Below are 17975 nucleotides of genomic sequence, written 5' to 3'. Positions count from 1 at the left end.
TGAGACAGGGAACTGGCAGGCCCTTCTGAATAAGAAGTCATAAGACCTGAACCAAGGTCTCTAATAAAACAGGAGGCGGTGGAGAAGCCAGCCAAATGCAACTAGAACCAAGATGGCCATGAAAATGACCTCATATAGCCCTCACTGCTCATTATACCCTGATTATAATGTATGAGCTTGCTAAAGGAAACTCCCAAATGCCATGAAAAGTTTTCCTATATGTTTAAAAACAGAAAAAAATAAAAATAAAAACCCTCAGTTCCAGGAACTCCCCACCTCTTTACCAGAAATCCTATGAATAATCCTCTCTCCACCTAACATAAAATTAAATAGAAGATATAAAATAAGGCCCCTGAAACGCACAAAGGGCTACTGTCTGTTGCTGTGAGGGATAGCCGCTGCTCTGTCTGTGGGGCAACCTCCCTCTTTTTCTTTTCTTACTTCAATAAACTTTCTTTTGCCTTACTCTGTCAGCTCCCTCTTAAATTCTTTCCTGCTCGAAATCAAGAACCCACTTGGCCTTCAGGCTGGATCCCAGTTTGAGGGTCCACTTTCCTGTATCAGACTCCGTGGCTCCCTCCATTCGGATGACTCCAGCAGAGCTCCCTCTACCCACTTGCAGACTGATGTGACTGTCCCACAGGCTGCTGAAGGTCAACATATGCCAAAAGGAACCCATTACTCATCCCCCATTCCTCTTATGCCTTACTATCTTCTCAGCTGCTGAAGTCAGAAACTAGCACCTCCCCCAGCCCTTTGATTCTAATGTTCCCCCGTCTCCTGTTTGCTGTGCCTCTCAAGTAGTTCTCCAATCTCTCTGCATTTCTCCGCAGCTGTTCTGAGATCAGGCCATTGACAGCAATTCCCAAAAGAACGAGGAGCCTCCTCAATGGGCTGCCTCTGGCGCCTCACCCTCCAATCCACTTTGTACAAGGCAGCTGGTGTTTTCTTTTTTTTGAGACAGAGTCTCACTTTGTTGCCCTTGGTAGAATGCTGTGGCATCACAGCTTACAGCTACCTCAAACTCTTAGGCTGAAGCAATCCTCTTGACTCAGCCTCCCTAGTAGCTTGGACTACAGGCACCTGCCACAACGCCCGGCTATTTTTTGTTGTTTTTGTTATTGTTGTTGTTCTTGTTGTTTAGCAGGCCTGGGCTGGGTTTGAACCCACCAGCCCTGGTGCATGTGGCCAGTGCCCTGACCACTGAGCTACAGGTGCCCCCTGCAGCTGATGATTTTCTAAAGTGAACATCTGACTACTTCATTCCTTTGCTTAAATCTCTTCTTTGCCCATTAACCTCAAGAAAGACCAAGCTCCCAAACATGGCATATAAAGTTTTTCAGGATTGGTCACTGGTTATCTTTTGCCAACTCCTCATCTTCCCACCCCTTTGAAATCTCCACTCTGACCAAATGTTTTGCGCTAGCCATTTGAAATGACCTGCTCCATGGCCTCTCTTGCCCCATGCAGGATGCTATCCCATCTGTATGGAGCATTATTCTCCACCTTCAGAGCCTTCATCTTGGATATCCTTTCCTCACCATCACACACTTGGATCAGTGCCCTCAGGTCCTCTCCTCTCAGAGCAGAGTAATTATCTACCTGTCTGTCTCCCCCACTACACCCAAAGCAATAGGGACTGTATCTGTCTTTCCTTTGCTGTTCTCCTTGTTCCTAGTACAGTGTAGATGCTCAGTAAATATGTTGAATGGTGAATTGAGTTGAATGAATGAATGAACTCCTCTGGGCTCTCACAGCTTCCTGGACTTGGCCTTAAGGAAACACTTCTGTCTTTGCATTACAATTGCCTGGTTACTTTCCATCCTCCTTTCTCTTTCTGGGGGCTTGTTTGGGGTGGAAATTGCTATTATTTCCAGAGTCAAGCACAAAAACCAGCATGTAGTCCGTACTTAGTAAACACTTATTTGAACTTTGAACAATAATGGAAAATCTGCCAATTAGTCTGACCAAAAAACAAAAATAAAAAGTTTTCTCTGGGCCCACCTGTGGCTCAAGCGGCTAAGGTGCCAGCCACATACCCCTGAGCTGGCCGGTTCGAATCCAGCCTGGGCCCACCAAACAACAATGATGATGGCTGCAACCAAAAAAAAAATGGCCAGGCATTATAGTGGGTGCCTGTAGTCCCAGCTGCTTGGGAGACAGAAGCAGGAGAATCACTTGAGACCAGGAGTTGGAGGTTGCTGTGAGCTATAATGCCACAGGACTCCACCCAAGGTGACAGCTTGAGGCTCTGTCTCAAAAAAAAAAAAGTTTTCTCTGGGCATACATAATTTGATTGAAATTTCTTACTGTACACAGGTAATAAATCCAAGTTTTCTACCAAGAAAAGCATTACTGGTTTGGATGACAGAATTAAATATATCAAGATTTCAAATGGCCTTTATGTATATTCTACCCCCATAGGAAACCCCAAGTCAGTCACCAGATAAATACTCATCAATAAAGTTAGAAATAAGAAGAAAGTTTCCATCCTGAGTTATAATAAGCCTGAAATGTTGAAATCCCTAAAAATACCAAAACCTATCATTTTGAAACAAATCCTACCACCTTAACAGTTTTGCTCATGCCACAAATCAGTGGACTATAGTTTTCTTTATAATAATTACTGTCTGATCTTCTTTGAGATTCACACAAGATTGTTTTCAGGAAATTCACTAGTATTACCAATAACAAATTTCACAAATGAAGTGTATCGGTTAGGATGCTTTAGGCTTCAAGGAGCAGACTATCCAATTACAGACAACTAATGCAATGAGGAGTTAATAATCTCATAAGACAAGAAGTCCAGAGGTAAGCACTCCAGAATTCAATAGCTCTACGATTTGAGGCTGAGGACTGACTTTGATTCTCTTAGCTTTATCCTCATGGAGGCAAATTAACTGGCATACCTCCAAGCATGCCATCCTTACATGATAACATTCAAAGTTAAGAAGAAAAGGGCATTTCCTCCCATGCATCTCTTTTTATTAGGGTGGAAAATCTTTCCCCCCAATTACTTCAGTGTGCAGATCATGAACCAGACTTTAATACCTGTTTACACATCCTTTTCCAGAAGCCCTAGTCACTTTCCCTAATGTCTCATTGGCCTAAATTGGTTTGTATGCTCAATATCTTAGTCTGAGACATTAGACTCATATTGATTCATATGCTCAATATCTTAGTTTGGGATAGTGTACCAAAATACTTTAGACCTGGCATTTTATAAACAATAGAAGTTTTTTGATTAAAGTTCTGAAGGCTAGGGAGTCCAAGATCAAGACCCAGCAGATTGGGTATCTGGTGAGAGTTTGCTCTCTGTTAAAAGATGATGCCTTCTTGCTGTGTCCTCACATGGTGGAGGGGGAGGCAGCCTCTGGGGCCTCTTTCAGAAGGGCACTAACCCCAGTCATAAGGGCTCCACCCTTGTGATCTAATCACCTCAAGGTCCCACTTCTTAATACCATCAACTTGGGTCCTGGATTTTAACATATGAATTCTGGGGAGATACGCACATTCAGAATATAGCATCCAACTACAGGAGAGACTGAGAAGGGATAATTAGGTATTTTCAGCATTTCTGACTAGAGGTGGGCTCTGCCATCAAGGAGAAAGAGGAGAATTGCTGTTGTATGGACAACATGCCATCTCCCTGGGTTGATTCACTTTTATAAATCCACTATTCATTATTTGCTTTTCTTTCAGTTACTATCTCAGAGGAGATAGAGGGTTCAGGTTTAAGCGTGGTGTCCAGATTCTATCATTACCCCTCCTTCTCTTACAGAGATCTGACTAATAAAAATAGTTAAAGGATTGCCGGTTAAATGATAATAATAACAACAGCAACAATACTAGGAGCCGACACTGAGCACTTCTTCCCTGTACAGCGTAACCACAGCAGTGAATAGGCAGGACTGGTAGGCTGTAGACAGGAAGAGCTTTATTCTTTCTCCCTTTGCCCTCCACCCTCTCTTCCCCATTGCTCCATGAAATACCCTCTGGGAGACCACTTCTTCCCTGCTCTCTTAGATATAATCTCAGGCTTGGCTTGGTACCTGTAGCTCAGCAGCTAGGGCACCAGCCACATACACCAGGGCTGGTGGTTCAAACCCAGCCTGGGCCTGCCAAACAACAATGACAACTGCAACAATAGCAACAAAAATACAGCGACGCATCGTGGTAGTACTTGGGAGGCTGAGGCAAGAGAAGCACTTAAGCCCAAGAGTTGGAGGTTGCTGTGAGGCCATGGCACTCTACCAAGGGTGACATACTGAGACTCTGTCTAAAAAAAAGATATAATCTCAGGCAGGAGCCATTGGCTTTTCTGTGACTCGGAGGTCATAAAAAGCCCTCCAGGTGTGGGTTACACAAATGTATGGATTTATTAAAACTCAAAAGAAAGAACTTATAAGCAAGTATTGAAACTGGTTCATGATGTGCACACTGAAGGATTTAGGGGGAAATGTACTGATGTCTAAAATTTACCTTGAAATACATCCAAAGATAAGATAGCTCTAGAGCCTGCACTTTCAGGCCTGACGTGAAAATGGAGCTTCCTTGCTATCACCCTTAATCTGCTTCCTATTCCTATTATACAGCTGAATACCTGTGAGTGGGTAAATGGAGGAGTGGCTGCATCTGGGCCGATGAGAAGCGTTGGGACCTGTTCTCCCTTTTGAAGCAAAATAACTCCATCTGTATTCTCAGCAAATGTCTTAGTCTCAACTCAGTCAAGTCAGTCCCTCCTCTCTCCTCCTCATGGGAAGAGAAAGGGACTATTCTTCTTCCTCTAAGGAAATTAAGGTAAGGAGGATAAGACTCCCTCCTGAATAAGAGATGCCTTTCCTGACCTTGCTTGGAGGACCTCTTCCTAGGGCTGCCAAGGGACAGCAGCCACAGCAGTGTCCTGGGGGTCAATCCAGCTCTGTCTACATGGTGGATGGCTATTCTTCACCTACCTAGTGTATATGCCACTTTTTCCAAAAAAACACCAGATTTTCCTGTGCTATCTACTCTTATCTCTTCTCCCAGTCTGTGCAATTTGTATGCAGCTTCATCTTCAATCAGAAGTTGAACATATGACCCAGACTGGCCAAGAGAGATTCCTATTTCCTTGGCCAAAGAGATTGATTAGTTGAGGCTTTGAGTGCAAGGCAGGTGTTCTTTCCCACAGGGTTTTAAGCTGTGGGGATATACATAAGATCTCAAGCTGGGGCTCGGCACCCGGTAGCTCAGTGAGTAGGGCACCACATACATCAAGGCTAGTGGGTTCAAGCCTGGGCTGGGCCTGCTAAACAACAATGACAACGGCAACCACACCAAAAAATAAATAAATAAATAAAATAGCTGGTCGTCGTGGCGGGCACCTGTAGTCCCAGCTACTTGGGAAGCTGAGGCAAGAGAATCACTTAAGCCCAAAAGTTTGAGGTTGCTGTGAGCTGTGATGCTACGGCACTCTACTGAGGGTGACATAGTGAGACTGTCTCAAAAAAAACCCCAAAGATCTCAAGCCGGAACCTGTCACAGAGAACACTGAGCTAAGGAGACAGTCCAGAGGCTGATGGCATTGTTTAAGCCCCTGTAACCAGTCATGATAGATGGAGGCTTACCCTCTGGATTTTTTAGTTACATGATCTTTACATGATTCTTTAGAGCATTTCAATTCTGTCCCTTAAGTCTTATCCCCACTGCCTACACTTGATCTTGTCAACGTTTGTTTGAATTAATGCAAAAGCTTGTTTTCTGGTGTCTCCTCCTCCAATCCATCTCCCACTTGCTGTAATTTCAGATAAGTATGGGGATACAAATGATTAGGATACGTTGTTTGCATCTAAGGTAAAGTTGTAGTTTGGCCCCTCATCCAGGGGGTGTGCTGCATACTCCTACATTATACACAGAGTGAATTTTCTGAAACATAAAACTGATTTGGTTAAGGCCCTGCTTAAAATCTTGCAATGGCTCCCTTGTACCTACAAGAATAAAATCCAAACTCCTTAGCACACAGTGCAAGAACCTGGCCTTGTTTTAGCATCTCCTCTTTTCCCACCATGAACTGACCATGGGAAAACACTTCGAGCTCCCCCAAACATCAAAACAGCGCTAAGGCTTTGTACATTCTCTTCCTTCTACTGGGAATACCCTTTCCCTCCTTCCTCGCTGTGACTATAGCCATGACTCATCCCTTAGCACCAAATGAAGCATCATTTTCTCTGAGAGGTATTTCCTCACTGGCTCTGGTGCACCTTTCCTGAGCATTTCTTTTGCTCTTATCATAATGCATAATTATAACCATCTCTTGTTTATAACTCTTTCCTGTTAGATACTGGGCTCCTTGAAGGTTAAGGAATATGTCTTAGTCACAGGGTAGCTCTACATTTAGGTTTACTCTGGACAGACTTTGGCCTTTGTTTGCCGTCTCAGTACCATTATTAACAGGATTCCTTTTCACTCTGAAAAGAAAGGGTCCTAGTTTGGATGATAAATTATATATTCACCCAATTTATTCATGATTAGGTCAATGTCTATACAGAATAAGTGTTTTTTTAAAAAAAGTATTTGTCAAGTGAATGCATGAATGAATAAATGATCTTCCCTAGCTCATTTCTTCTACTAAATCAGCGGTTCTCAACCTTCCTAATGCTGCAAAACTTTAATACACTCCAAAGGGGTCACAATCCACAGGTTGAGAACCGCTGTACTAAATAAAAAATTGAATAAGATGACTTGTAAGTTCTTGACTCACTAAAGAGGTCAAATAAAGTCAATAATCCAATTTTCATTTATCTTCCCCTTGAAAGGCCTCTCCATATAGAATTCCATATTCAGGTGGCACCCATAGCTTAGTAGGTAGGGCACCGGCTACAGACACAGGGGCTGGTGGGTTCAAATCCAGCCTGGGCCTGCTAAAGAACAATGACAACTACAAAAAAAAAAAAAATAGGCAGGGTGTTATAGCGGGCACCTGTAGTCCCAGCTACTTGGGAGGCTGAGGCAAGAGAATCGCTTAAGCCCAAGAGTTGAGCTGTGACACAATGGCACTCTACAAAAGGCAGCAGAGTGAGACTCTGTCTCAGAAAAAAAAAAAGAATTCCATATTCAAACATATTCACACCTGGATCAACAACTTCAGAACCCATTACCGGAAGGAGTCTGGCATTTGCCACAAGTGAATACCGCTGATCATCTCTTCTGCTGAGAACATAGTTTCCTCACTTGGCCTCACTAACGGTTGGATAATCTCCTACAGACAGATTTTAAAAAAGAAGAAAACACCTTCCCTTTGTTTTTGTGGTGTACGGTGCATCAATAGTATTGTTATTGCTGCAGATATGTCTCCTAAATTGGGATGTGCTTCAATTTATAACCTATCCCAGAGATGGGGAACCTGTGGCTGTCTAGGTCCTTAGGTGGGGCCTTTTGACTGAATCCAAATTTTACAGAACAATTCTTTTTAGTTTTATTAATACATTTTTGTTCATCTTTTATGTTGTTGGTTTATTTTTTAAATGAACATATTTAAAATACCAAAGAATAAAATAAGTTTCCAGGAAATAATCCCCCCAGATTGACCAGCACAATGAGAACAGTAGTAAGCCGTAAGGGTTAAACTCATGGCTACTACTTCATGATTAAGTTCTAACTTCCCCCATCTGGCTGGCACTACTACCACATGAAGCTGATTGGTGAGAGTTTATAGGCGTCCAAGATCAACATTAAAGAATTCAGGCCAGGTGCTGTGGTTCACTCCTATAATCCTAGCACTCTGGGAGGCCAAGGCGGGTGGATTGCTTGAGCTCATGAGTGCAAGACCAGCCTGAGCAAAAGTGAGACCCTCCCCCATCTCTACTAAAAATTGAAAAATTGAGGCAAAAGGATCACTTGAACCCAAGAGTTGAAAGTTGCTGTGAGCTATGATGTCATGGCACTCCACCCAGGGCAACGACTTGAGACTCTGTCCCCCCACACACACCAAAAAAAAAGAAAAGAAAGAAATTCAATGCTTATCAGCATTATAACACACAAAGGACCACAAATATTTTAAGTTAGAGGGAGAGGCACAAAAGGTTGTATTGCAGAAATTAAAAGAAAAGCAAAAGCAAAGACAATTTTGTCAAGCAGAAATAAGACCTGGAAATAATGACACTGAAGTAGCTTATATATTCAAGATAAAGTAGAAGCCATTTAGAAATTGTGAAATAATGCATTTTTAAAGTTGTAGGATGTTTAAATAACGTTTAAAAGCACAAACAATTACCTCTTTCAAGGAGAAACATAACTGATCAGCAGCGTGAATTTGCCTTCAACTTAACAGAACAATTTCATGTAATACTTCAAAAGGAAAACATACATTTTTCAATCACTTTGGAAGAATCAACTGATACCACTGACTCAGTGCAAGTTCTATACTTCATTCAGGTTATGATAGAAGATTTTATTTGCTATGAAGAGTTACTTGCTTTGGGCATTCTTGCAATCATAATACAGGAAATAAATATCTTCAACAACTTTCAAGATAAACATTATGAAATTGGACTTAATTTGGTAAATTTAGTGATTGTATGTACAGATGGTGCACCTTCCATGACAGGAAAACATGAAGGGTTTCTTGTACAAATTAAAAAATATATTAACATGGCTCAGTGCCAGTGCTAGGTTGCCAGCCACATACACCAGAGCTGGTGGGTTCAAATCCAGCCCGGGCCTGCCAATCAACAATGACAACTGCAACCAAAAACAATGCCGAGCATTGTGGTGGGCACCTGTAGTCCCAGCTACTTGGGAGGCTGAGGCAAGAGAATCACTTAAGTCCAAGAGTTTGAGGTTGCTGCAAGCTGAAACACCACTGCACTCTACCCAGGGCAACAGCTTGAGACTCTGTCTCAAAAAATAAAAAAAATGATGTTTTTAAAAAAATGAGATCCAGATGTTATCATTTCTTTTCATTGGCCCTTGCATCCGCAAAATCTCTGTGCTAAAGCTGCTATTTTAAGTGACACTTTGCAGCAAGTTATAAATATTCTTAACTATATTAGTGTAAATGCAACATGGCTTTAAAACACCAAAGGAAATTTCGGATGCACATTTTCCCTGGTTAGCAAATGTCATTGATAAGCAAGATGATATATGCAAATAATTTGAAGAACTGTTGCTGTTATAAACCTATTAATTGGAGAATACAATGAAAAGTTCACTGACTTTGAGAATCATGACATCACACTCACATTAGCATTTCAGCCTCACCTAATTGGTATCACCAAGGCATCTAAAGAACCGCAGATGGAATTGATTGAGCTCTCAGTAGATGACATTTTAACATCATTCTTTGATGCTAAGAAAGATACAATTGAAATATGGAAAAATGCAGTAGAATATTCATACCTTTGCCAACATGCCTAAAAAATTCTTTCTTGCTGTTCAACCACTTGCTGTAAATCTATTTTTTATCATGAAATTTTATTTTATTTATTTATTTTTCAAATCTTCAAGTTTATTTATTTTTTTATTAAATCATAACTGTATACATTGATATGATCATGGGGCATCATACACTCGCTTCATAGACCATTTGACACATTTTCATCACAATGGTTAACATAGCCTTCCTGGCATTATCTCAGTTACTGTGCCAAAACATTTACATTCTACATTTACCAAGTTTCGCAAATACCCCTATAAGATGCACCACAGGTATGATCCCACCGATCCCCCTCCCTCTACCCACCACCCCCCTCCCTCCCCTCCCTTTCCCACTTCCCCCTATTGTTAGGTTGTAACTGGGTTATAGCTTTCATGTGAGAGCCCCAAATTAGTTTCATAGTAGGGCTGAGTACATTGGGGACTTTTTCTTCCATTCTTGAGATACTTCACTAAGAAGAATATGTTCCAGCTCCATCATATAAACATGAAAGAGGTAAAGTCTCCATCTTTCTTTAAGGCTGCATAATATTCCATGGTGTACATCTACCACAATTTATTAATCCATTCATGGATCGATGGGCACTTGGGCTTTTTCCATGACTTAGCAATTATGAATTGGGCTGCAATAAACATTCTGGTACAAATATCTTTGTTATGTTGTGATTCTTGGTATTCTGGGTATATGCCCAGCAGAGGAATTACAGGATTGAATGGCAGATCTATTTTTAGATCTCTGAGTGTTCTCCATATATCTTTCCAAAAGGAATGTATTAATTTGCATTCCCACCAGCAGTGCAGAAGTGTTCCCTTTTCTCTGTTGCCCTGGGTGACATGCTATGGCATCACCATAGCTCACAGCAATCTCAGACTCTTGGGCTCGAGAGATCTTCTTGCCTCAGCTTCCGAAGTAGCTGGGACTACAGGCACCTGCCACACCTGGCTAGTTTTTCTATTTTCAGTAGAGACGGGGTCTCACTCTTGCTCAGGCTGGTCTTGAACTCCTGAACTCAAGCAATACACCCACCTCAGCCTCCCAGAGTGCTAGGATTATAGGATGAGCCACCGTGCCCAGCTTTTACATTCTCTAACTTAGCTGTTAAGATCACAAGTTACTGATATCCATAGAGGATCAACTGAAAGTGTGGACCTCCATGCTGCAACCAAATATTCAAATGCTTTTCAACAAAGGGCAAACACACAAAACCATTTAAAAGTAATAGTTTTCATTTTCTGAAATTATTAAGTGCATAGTAGTTGTATTTTTACAAAATAATAATTTTGTATTGTAATTACATTTTTGTAAAATAATTATTGTTTTTACAAAATAATAATATTTTAAAATAGTACTATATCTAACTGAAATTTCTTGAATGTGGCCTTATTTGATCATACCTATTAATAAATTAATATGGTCTTCAAAAGCTTCCCCATTCCTGACCTAGCCCATCCATTTTCCCTAAATGCACACATCTGTTCTACCATGGTTAAGTGGCAGAACGAAATCTTACTTAGATTAACATTTGGTTGCTGAACACCCTCCACCATAAATAGACAGGTAACAGTTGACTGTGGACACATTTCATTTTACTAGAACAGAGCGTGCAAATCACTACATACAAAACTATTAGAAGAAACAGCAAATTAATATTGGTGCATCTGAACTCTAAAACTCAGGCTTTTGTATTCACCCACATATTTCATTATCAAAATTTAAAGTTTTAGATCAGCTATACTTGAACAAGTTAAATATTCTATAGACAATCAAAAAGAACCCTAAATTGCGGGCAGCGCCTGTGGCTCAGTGAGTAGGGCGCCGGCCCCATATGCCGAGGGTGGCGGGTTCAAACCCAGCCCCGGCCAAACTGCAAAAAAAAACAAAAAATAGCTGGGCGTTGTGACGGGCGCCTGTAGTCCCAGCTACTTGGGAGGCTGAGGCAAGAGAATCGCTTAAGCCCATGAATTGGAGGTTGCTGTGAGCTGTGTGAGGCCACGGCACTCTACCAAGGGCCATAAAGTGAGACTCTGTCTCTACAAAAAAAAAAAAAAGAACCCTAAATTGCTTAAAATAAATTCTCACTTATAAAGTGACCTATAAATTAACAGTCTTAGAATTTTTTAACATTAGATGCCTCAGGGTTTTTTTTATAAATTATGTATTTGCATAGCATTATTTTAACAAAAATTGCAGAAGGTGTCAATTTCCCTAATGTTAAAAAAAGGTTTATTTGCATAACTTGTACATTTCTACCTCCCATGAGCCACCAAACAAAAATAAATTATCCGATACATATAATTTTAATGCTCTGAAAAGCTATTTTCAGAGACCAAGAAAAACTTACTTTGAAAACATTTAAAACAAATATTAGCCTGCATTTCTCACTATTGTTCAGAGAAAATATTCAATCAATATTTAACAGACCAATTCTGTTTGTATCACTGGCCTTGTTTAATAATAATTCCATACTTCTTTTTTGAGATTTAAAAAAACTCACCAAGGATATATATTTTTTCTTTCTTTTTTTTTTTTATTAAATCATAGCTGTGTACATTGATATATTCATGGGGCATCATTCACTAGCTTCACAGACCGTTTACCAAGTTTCACATATACCTTTGTAAGATGCACCGCTGGTGTAATCCCACCAATTCCCTTCCCTCTACCCCCTCCCCCCTCCCTCCCCTCCCTTTCCCTCTTCCCCCTATTCTTAGGTTGTAACTGGGTTATAGCTTTCATGTGAAAACCCTAAATTAGTTTCATAGTAGGGCTGAGTACATTGGGTACTTTTTCTTCCATTCTTGAGATACTTTACTAAGAAGAATATATTCCAGCTCCATCCATGTAAACATGAAAGAGGTAAAGTCTCCATCTTTCTTTAAGGCTGCATAATATTCCATGGTGTACATCTACCACAATTTATTAATCCATTCGTGGATCGATGGGCACTTGGGCTTCTTCCATGACTTAGCAATTATGAATTGGGCTGCAATAAACATTCTGGTACAAATATCTTTGTTATGATGTGATTTTTTGGTCTTCTGGGTATATGCCCAGTAGAGAGATTACAGGATCGAATGGCAGATCTATTTTTAGATCTCTAAGTGTTCTCCATATCTCTTTCCAAAAGGAATGTATTAACTTGCATTCCCACCAGCAGTGCAAAAGTGTTCCCTTTTCTCCACATCCATGCCAACATCTCTGGTCTTGGGATTTTGTGATATAGGTTAGTCTCATTGGAGTTAGATGATATCTCAAAATAGTTTTGATTTGCATTTCTCTGATGATTAAAGATGATGAGCATTTTTTCATATGTCTGAAGGCCGCGCCTGTCTTCTTCAGAGAAGTTTCTCTTCAAATCCCTTGCTCAGCCTGCGATGGGATCCCTTGTTCTATTCTTGCTAGTGCGTTTGAGTTCTCTGTGGATTCTGGTTATTAAACCTTTGTCAGAGACATAACCTGCAAATATCTTCTCCCATTCTGAGGGCTGTTTGCTTGCTTTACTTACTGTGTTCTTGGCTATGCAGAAGCTTTTTAGTTTGATCAAGTCCCAGTAGTGTATTTTTGAAGCTGCTTCAATTGCCCGGGGGTCCTCCTCATAAAATACTTGCCCAGACCGATTTCTTCAAGGGTTTTCCCTGCACTCTCCTCTAGTATCTTTATAGTTTCATGTCTTTTTGTTGTTGTTGTTATTGCATGTCTTAAGTTTAAATCTTTGATCCAGTGGGAGTCTATCTTAGTTAATGGTGAAAGGTGTGGGTCCAGTTTCAGTCTTCCCCACTGAATGTTATTAATTGGCTTGTCAAAGATTAAGTAACAGTAAGTAGCTGGGTTCATCTCTTGGTTCTCTATTCTGTTCCAGACATCTACTTCTCTGTTTTTGTGCCAATACCATGCTGTTTTGATCACTATCGATTTGTAGTATTGTCTGAGGTCTGGTAGTGTAATTCCTCCTGCTTTGTTTTTATTTCTGAGTAATGTCTTGGCTATTTGAGTTTTTTTCTGATTCCATATAAAACGAAGTATTGTTTTTTCAAGATCTTTAAAGTATAACAGTGGAGCTTTAATAGCGATTGCATTGAAATTGTATATTGCTTTGGGTAGTATGGACATTTTAACAATGTTGATTCTTCCCAGCCATGAGCATGGTATGTTTTTCCATTTGTTAACATTTTCAGCTATTTCTTTTCTTACAGTTTCATAGTTCTCTTTATAGAGATCTTTCACGTCTTTTGTTAGATAAATTCCCAAATATTTCATCTTCTTTGGCACTATTGTGACTGGGATAGAGTCCTTAACTGCTTTTTCAACTTGACTATTGTTGGTATATATAAAGGCTACCGATTTATGAATTTTGATTTTGTAACCTGAGACGCTGCTGTATTCCTTGATCACTTCTAAGAGTTTTGTAGTAGAGTCCCTAGTGTTTTCCAGATACACAATCATATCATCTGCGAAGAGCGAAAGTTTGATCTCTTCTGACCCTATATGGATACCCTTGATCGCCTTTTCTTCCCTAATTGCGGTGGCTAAAACTTCCATTACAATGTTAAAAAGCAATGGAGACAATGGGCAGCCTTGTCTGGTTCCTGATCTGAGTGGAAATTATTCCAATTTAACTCCATTCAATATGATATTGGCTGTGGGTTTGCTGTAGATGGTCTCTATAAGTTTAAGAAATGTCCCTTCTATACCGATTTTCTTAAGTGTTCTGATCATGAAGGGATGCTGGATATTATCAAAAGCTTTTTCTGCATCGATTGACAGAATCATATGGTCTTTGTTTTTTAATTTGTTTATGTGCTGGATTACATTTATAGATTTATGTATATTAAACAAGCCTTGAGATCCTGGGATAAAACCGACTTGGTCATGATGTATAATTTGTTTGATGTGTTGCTAGATTCTGTTTGTTAGGATCTTGTTGAATATTTTTGCATCTATATTCATTAGTGATATCAGTCTATAATTTTCTTTTCTTGTTGGGTCTTTTCCTGATTTGGGGATCAGGGTGATGTTTGCTTCATAGAACGTGTTAGGTAGTCTTCCTTCTTTTTCTACCTTTTGGAACAGATTGAGTAATATAAGTACTAATTCCTCTTTAAAAGTTTGGTAGAATTCTGACGTGAAACCATCTGGTGCCAGGCTTTTCTTTTTAGGGAGGTTTTGTATGGTTGATGCTATTTCTGAACTTGATATGGGCCTGTTCAACATTTCCACTTGATTCTGGCTAAATCTTGGAAGGTGATGTGCTTCAAGTATCGGTCAATTTCCTTCAGATTTTCGTATTTCTGAGAAAACAGTTTCTTGTAATATTCATTAGGGATTTTTTTGATTTCTGAGGAGTCTGTTGTTATTTTGTCTTTGTTGTTTCTGATTGATGAGATTAGAGATTTTACTCTTTTTTTCCTGATTAGGTTGGCCAAAGGTTTATCTATTTTATTGACCTTTTCGAAAAACCAGCTTTTTGATTTATTGGTATGTTGTATTATTCTTTTGTTTTCAATTTCATTTAATTCTGCTCTGATTTTGGTTATTTCTTTTCTTCTACTGGGTTTGGGGTTGGAATGTTCTTCCTTTTCCAGTTGCTTGAGATGTCCCATTAAGTTGTTAACTTCCTCTCTTTCCGTTCTCTTGAGTAAGGCTTGCAGTGCTATAAATTTCCCTCTTAGAACTGCCTTTGTGGTGTCCCAGAGGTTCTGATAGTTCATGTCTTCATTGTTGTTTTGTTCCAAAAAGTTGGCGATTTCTTTCTTAATCTCATCTCTGACCCAGCTATCATTCAGCATAAGGTTATTTAACTTCCGTGTTTTTGTATGAGTATGCAGATTCCTGTTGTTACTCAGCTCAAGTTTTATTCCATGGTGGTCCGAGAAGATGCATGGAATAATTTCTATTCCTTTAAATTTACTAGGGTTAGACTTGTGACCTAAGATGTGATCAATTTTGGAGTAAGTTCCATGGGCTGATGAGAAGTATGTGTATTCAGTTTTGTTGGGATGAAATGTTCTGTAGATGTCTGCTAAATCCAAATGTTGGATGATTACGTTTAAATCTAAGATTTCTTTGCTCAGCTTCTTGTTGGAGGATCAATCCAACACTGCCAAAGGAGTGTTGAAATCTCTGACTATTATGGAGCTGGAGGAAATCAAGTTGCTCATGTCTGTTAGAATTTTTCTTATAAATTGAGGTGCATTCTGGTTGTGTGCATAGATATTAATAATTGAGATCTCCTCATATTGAGTATTACCCTTAACAAATATGAATTGACCATTCTTATCCTTCCTTACTTTTGTTGGTTTAAAGCCTATTGTATCTGCAAATAAAATTGCAACACCTGCTTTTTTCTGATTACCATTTGCCTGAAATATGGATGACCATCCTTTCACCCTGAGTCTGTATTTGTCTTTTGAGTTAAGATGTGACTCTTGTATGCAACAGATATCTGGCCTGAGTTTTTGTATCCAGTCAGCTAACCCATGCCTCTTTAGAGAACAGTTTAAGCCGTTCACATTAATGGAGAATATTGATAAGTCTGGTGAAGTTTTGGGTATCGAGTTTTTCAAAAGTCCAGTGGGCATTTTTAATCCTTTCACTAGTGTGGAAATTGGAGTTTGATCTGAAGTTTCTGAGTGAGTTCACTTTTGTGGTATAGGATTGGGTTGGTCATTATGGAGGATAGGTCTGAGAATATCCTGAAGAGCTGGTTTGGTTATGGCAAATTTCTTCAACACATGAATGTCATTAAAGTATTTCATTTCTCCATCATAAATGAAACTCAGTTTAGCTGGATACAAGATCCTGGGTTGAAAGTTATTTTGCTTTAGGAGATTAAAAGTCGGTGACCACCCTCTTCTGGCTTGAAAAGTTTCAGCAGAGAGATCTGCAGTCATTCTAATAGTCTTCCCTTTGAAGGTAATGGTTTTCTTTCTCCTGGCAGCTTTGTGGATTTTCTCCTTCATATTAACTTTAGTGAAGTTAATTATGATATGCCTGGGGTATGTCTTATTGGGGCTGAATCGTGCTGGGGTTCTGAAGCTGTCTGCTATCTGAATTTCAGAATCTCTAGGCATGTCTGGAAAATTCTCTTTCATAATTTCATGCAGAAGGGCCTCTGTGCCCAGCGAGGCCACTTCATCTGTTTCTGGAACTCCTATGATTCGGATATTCACCTTCTTCGAATTATCCCAGAGCTCTCTGAGAGAATGATCCATTTTTGCTCTCCATTTCTCTTCCTCTTTGAGAGTTTGGGAGTGTTCAAAGGCTTTATCTTCGATGTCAGAAATCCTTTCTTCTGCTTGCTCCATTCTGTTGCTGAGGGATTCTACTGTATTTTTCATATCTTTGAGGGCTGCAAATTCTTGCTTCAGTGTGTCTAAGTCTTTGGTGGTTTTGTCTTTAAATTCGTGAAATTCTTGAGACAACTTTTTAATTTCTCCTTGAATTCCCCTAATTCCACTTTGTTAATCTTGTCTGCAATCCAAATTCTGAATTCGATTTCTGACATCTCAGCCAGTTGTTTATGAATGGGATCTTCAATTGCATCTGCCATATCTTTCCTTGGGGGGTTGATCTATTCTGGTTATTCATGTTACCAGAGATTTTCCGCTGATTCCGCCCCATGGTTGTTTTACTCTCTCTGATTTTTTCCCCTGGGGCTTTGTCAAGGGCCTGTACAGTGTTGTGGCCTGAGAAACTGGGGCCCTGTCTGGTGTGGTGGGGCTAAGTGGTTCTGTCTTGTTTTCACCTGGTTTCTGTTCCACCCTAGTGAAACAGATACTCTGGATTGAAGTCTCAGCTGTGGAGAAATATCAGCAATTAAGTCACCCCACCCCCACCGGCAAACAATTGGAAAAGAAAAATCAAACCTTCCTACCACCGTGCACCCAGGGCACCACCTGATTTGTCCTCAGGTAATTGGTTCAGTTCAAAAAGTGCAAATCAATTGTCTCAGTCTGCACCTCTGGGAACTGGATCACAGGGGTCTGGTGACTACTCTGGTGTGGCTTGCTCCAGTGCTGCGTGGAGTCAGGAGGAGGCACCCAGCCAATAGATCAGTCTGGGAAGGTTGATGCCTCCTTCCCCACCTTGCACCGCTATCACACCCAGTCACTGATAGCCCTGCATTTGGCTGACCCAGTTGGCTGTAGTGAATCGGTACTCCAGGAGTTTGCACCTGCCTGAATCACAAGGAAGTCTGCCAGGCCGCTGCACTCTGCCTCTCTCTAGCAGGAGGAGGTGAGGCCTGACAACCTTGGCGCTTGATGAAGGTTGGGGGATTTTCACTCAGGTCCAGTCTCGCCCCTGATTAATGTTACTGACAGAACAGAACAGAACAACTCTGCGGTTCCCCTGCAGAAGAGAAGCTGAATTGAGTCCCAAATCAGCTTGTCTTTGCTCTTGTATTGTCTATAGGCTGACGATCCCCTGAGGGCCAGGTGCGTCTTAGGTTTAGTAAAGCGGACTTCTGGGTCAGCCCTGCCCTGGGAGTTTCCCGGGTTTACAAGTTGGAGTAGCCTCAGGCAAATCCTATACTCAGAGTCTCTGGTTGCCCAGGGAGACAGGA

The sequence above is a fragment of the Nycticebus coucang genome, chromosome 18 (genome assembly GCF_027406575.1).
Source record: "Nycticebus coucang isolate mNycCou1 chromosome 18, mNycCou1.pri, whole genome shotgun sequence".
NCBI classification, from domain to species: Eukaryota; Metazoa; Chordata; class Mammalia; order Primates; family Lorisidae; genus Nycticebus; species Nycticebus coucang.
The sequence above is the reverse complement of the archived record's forward strand: the minus strand, read 5'-3'. Positions refer to the sequence as shown.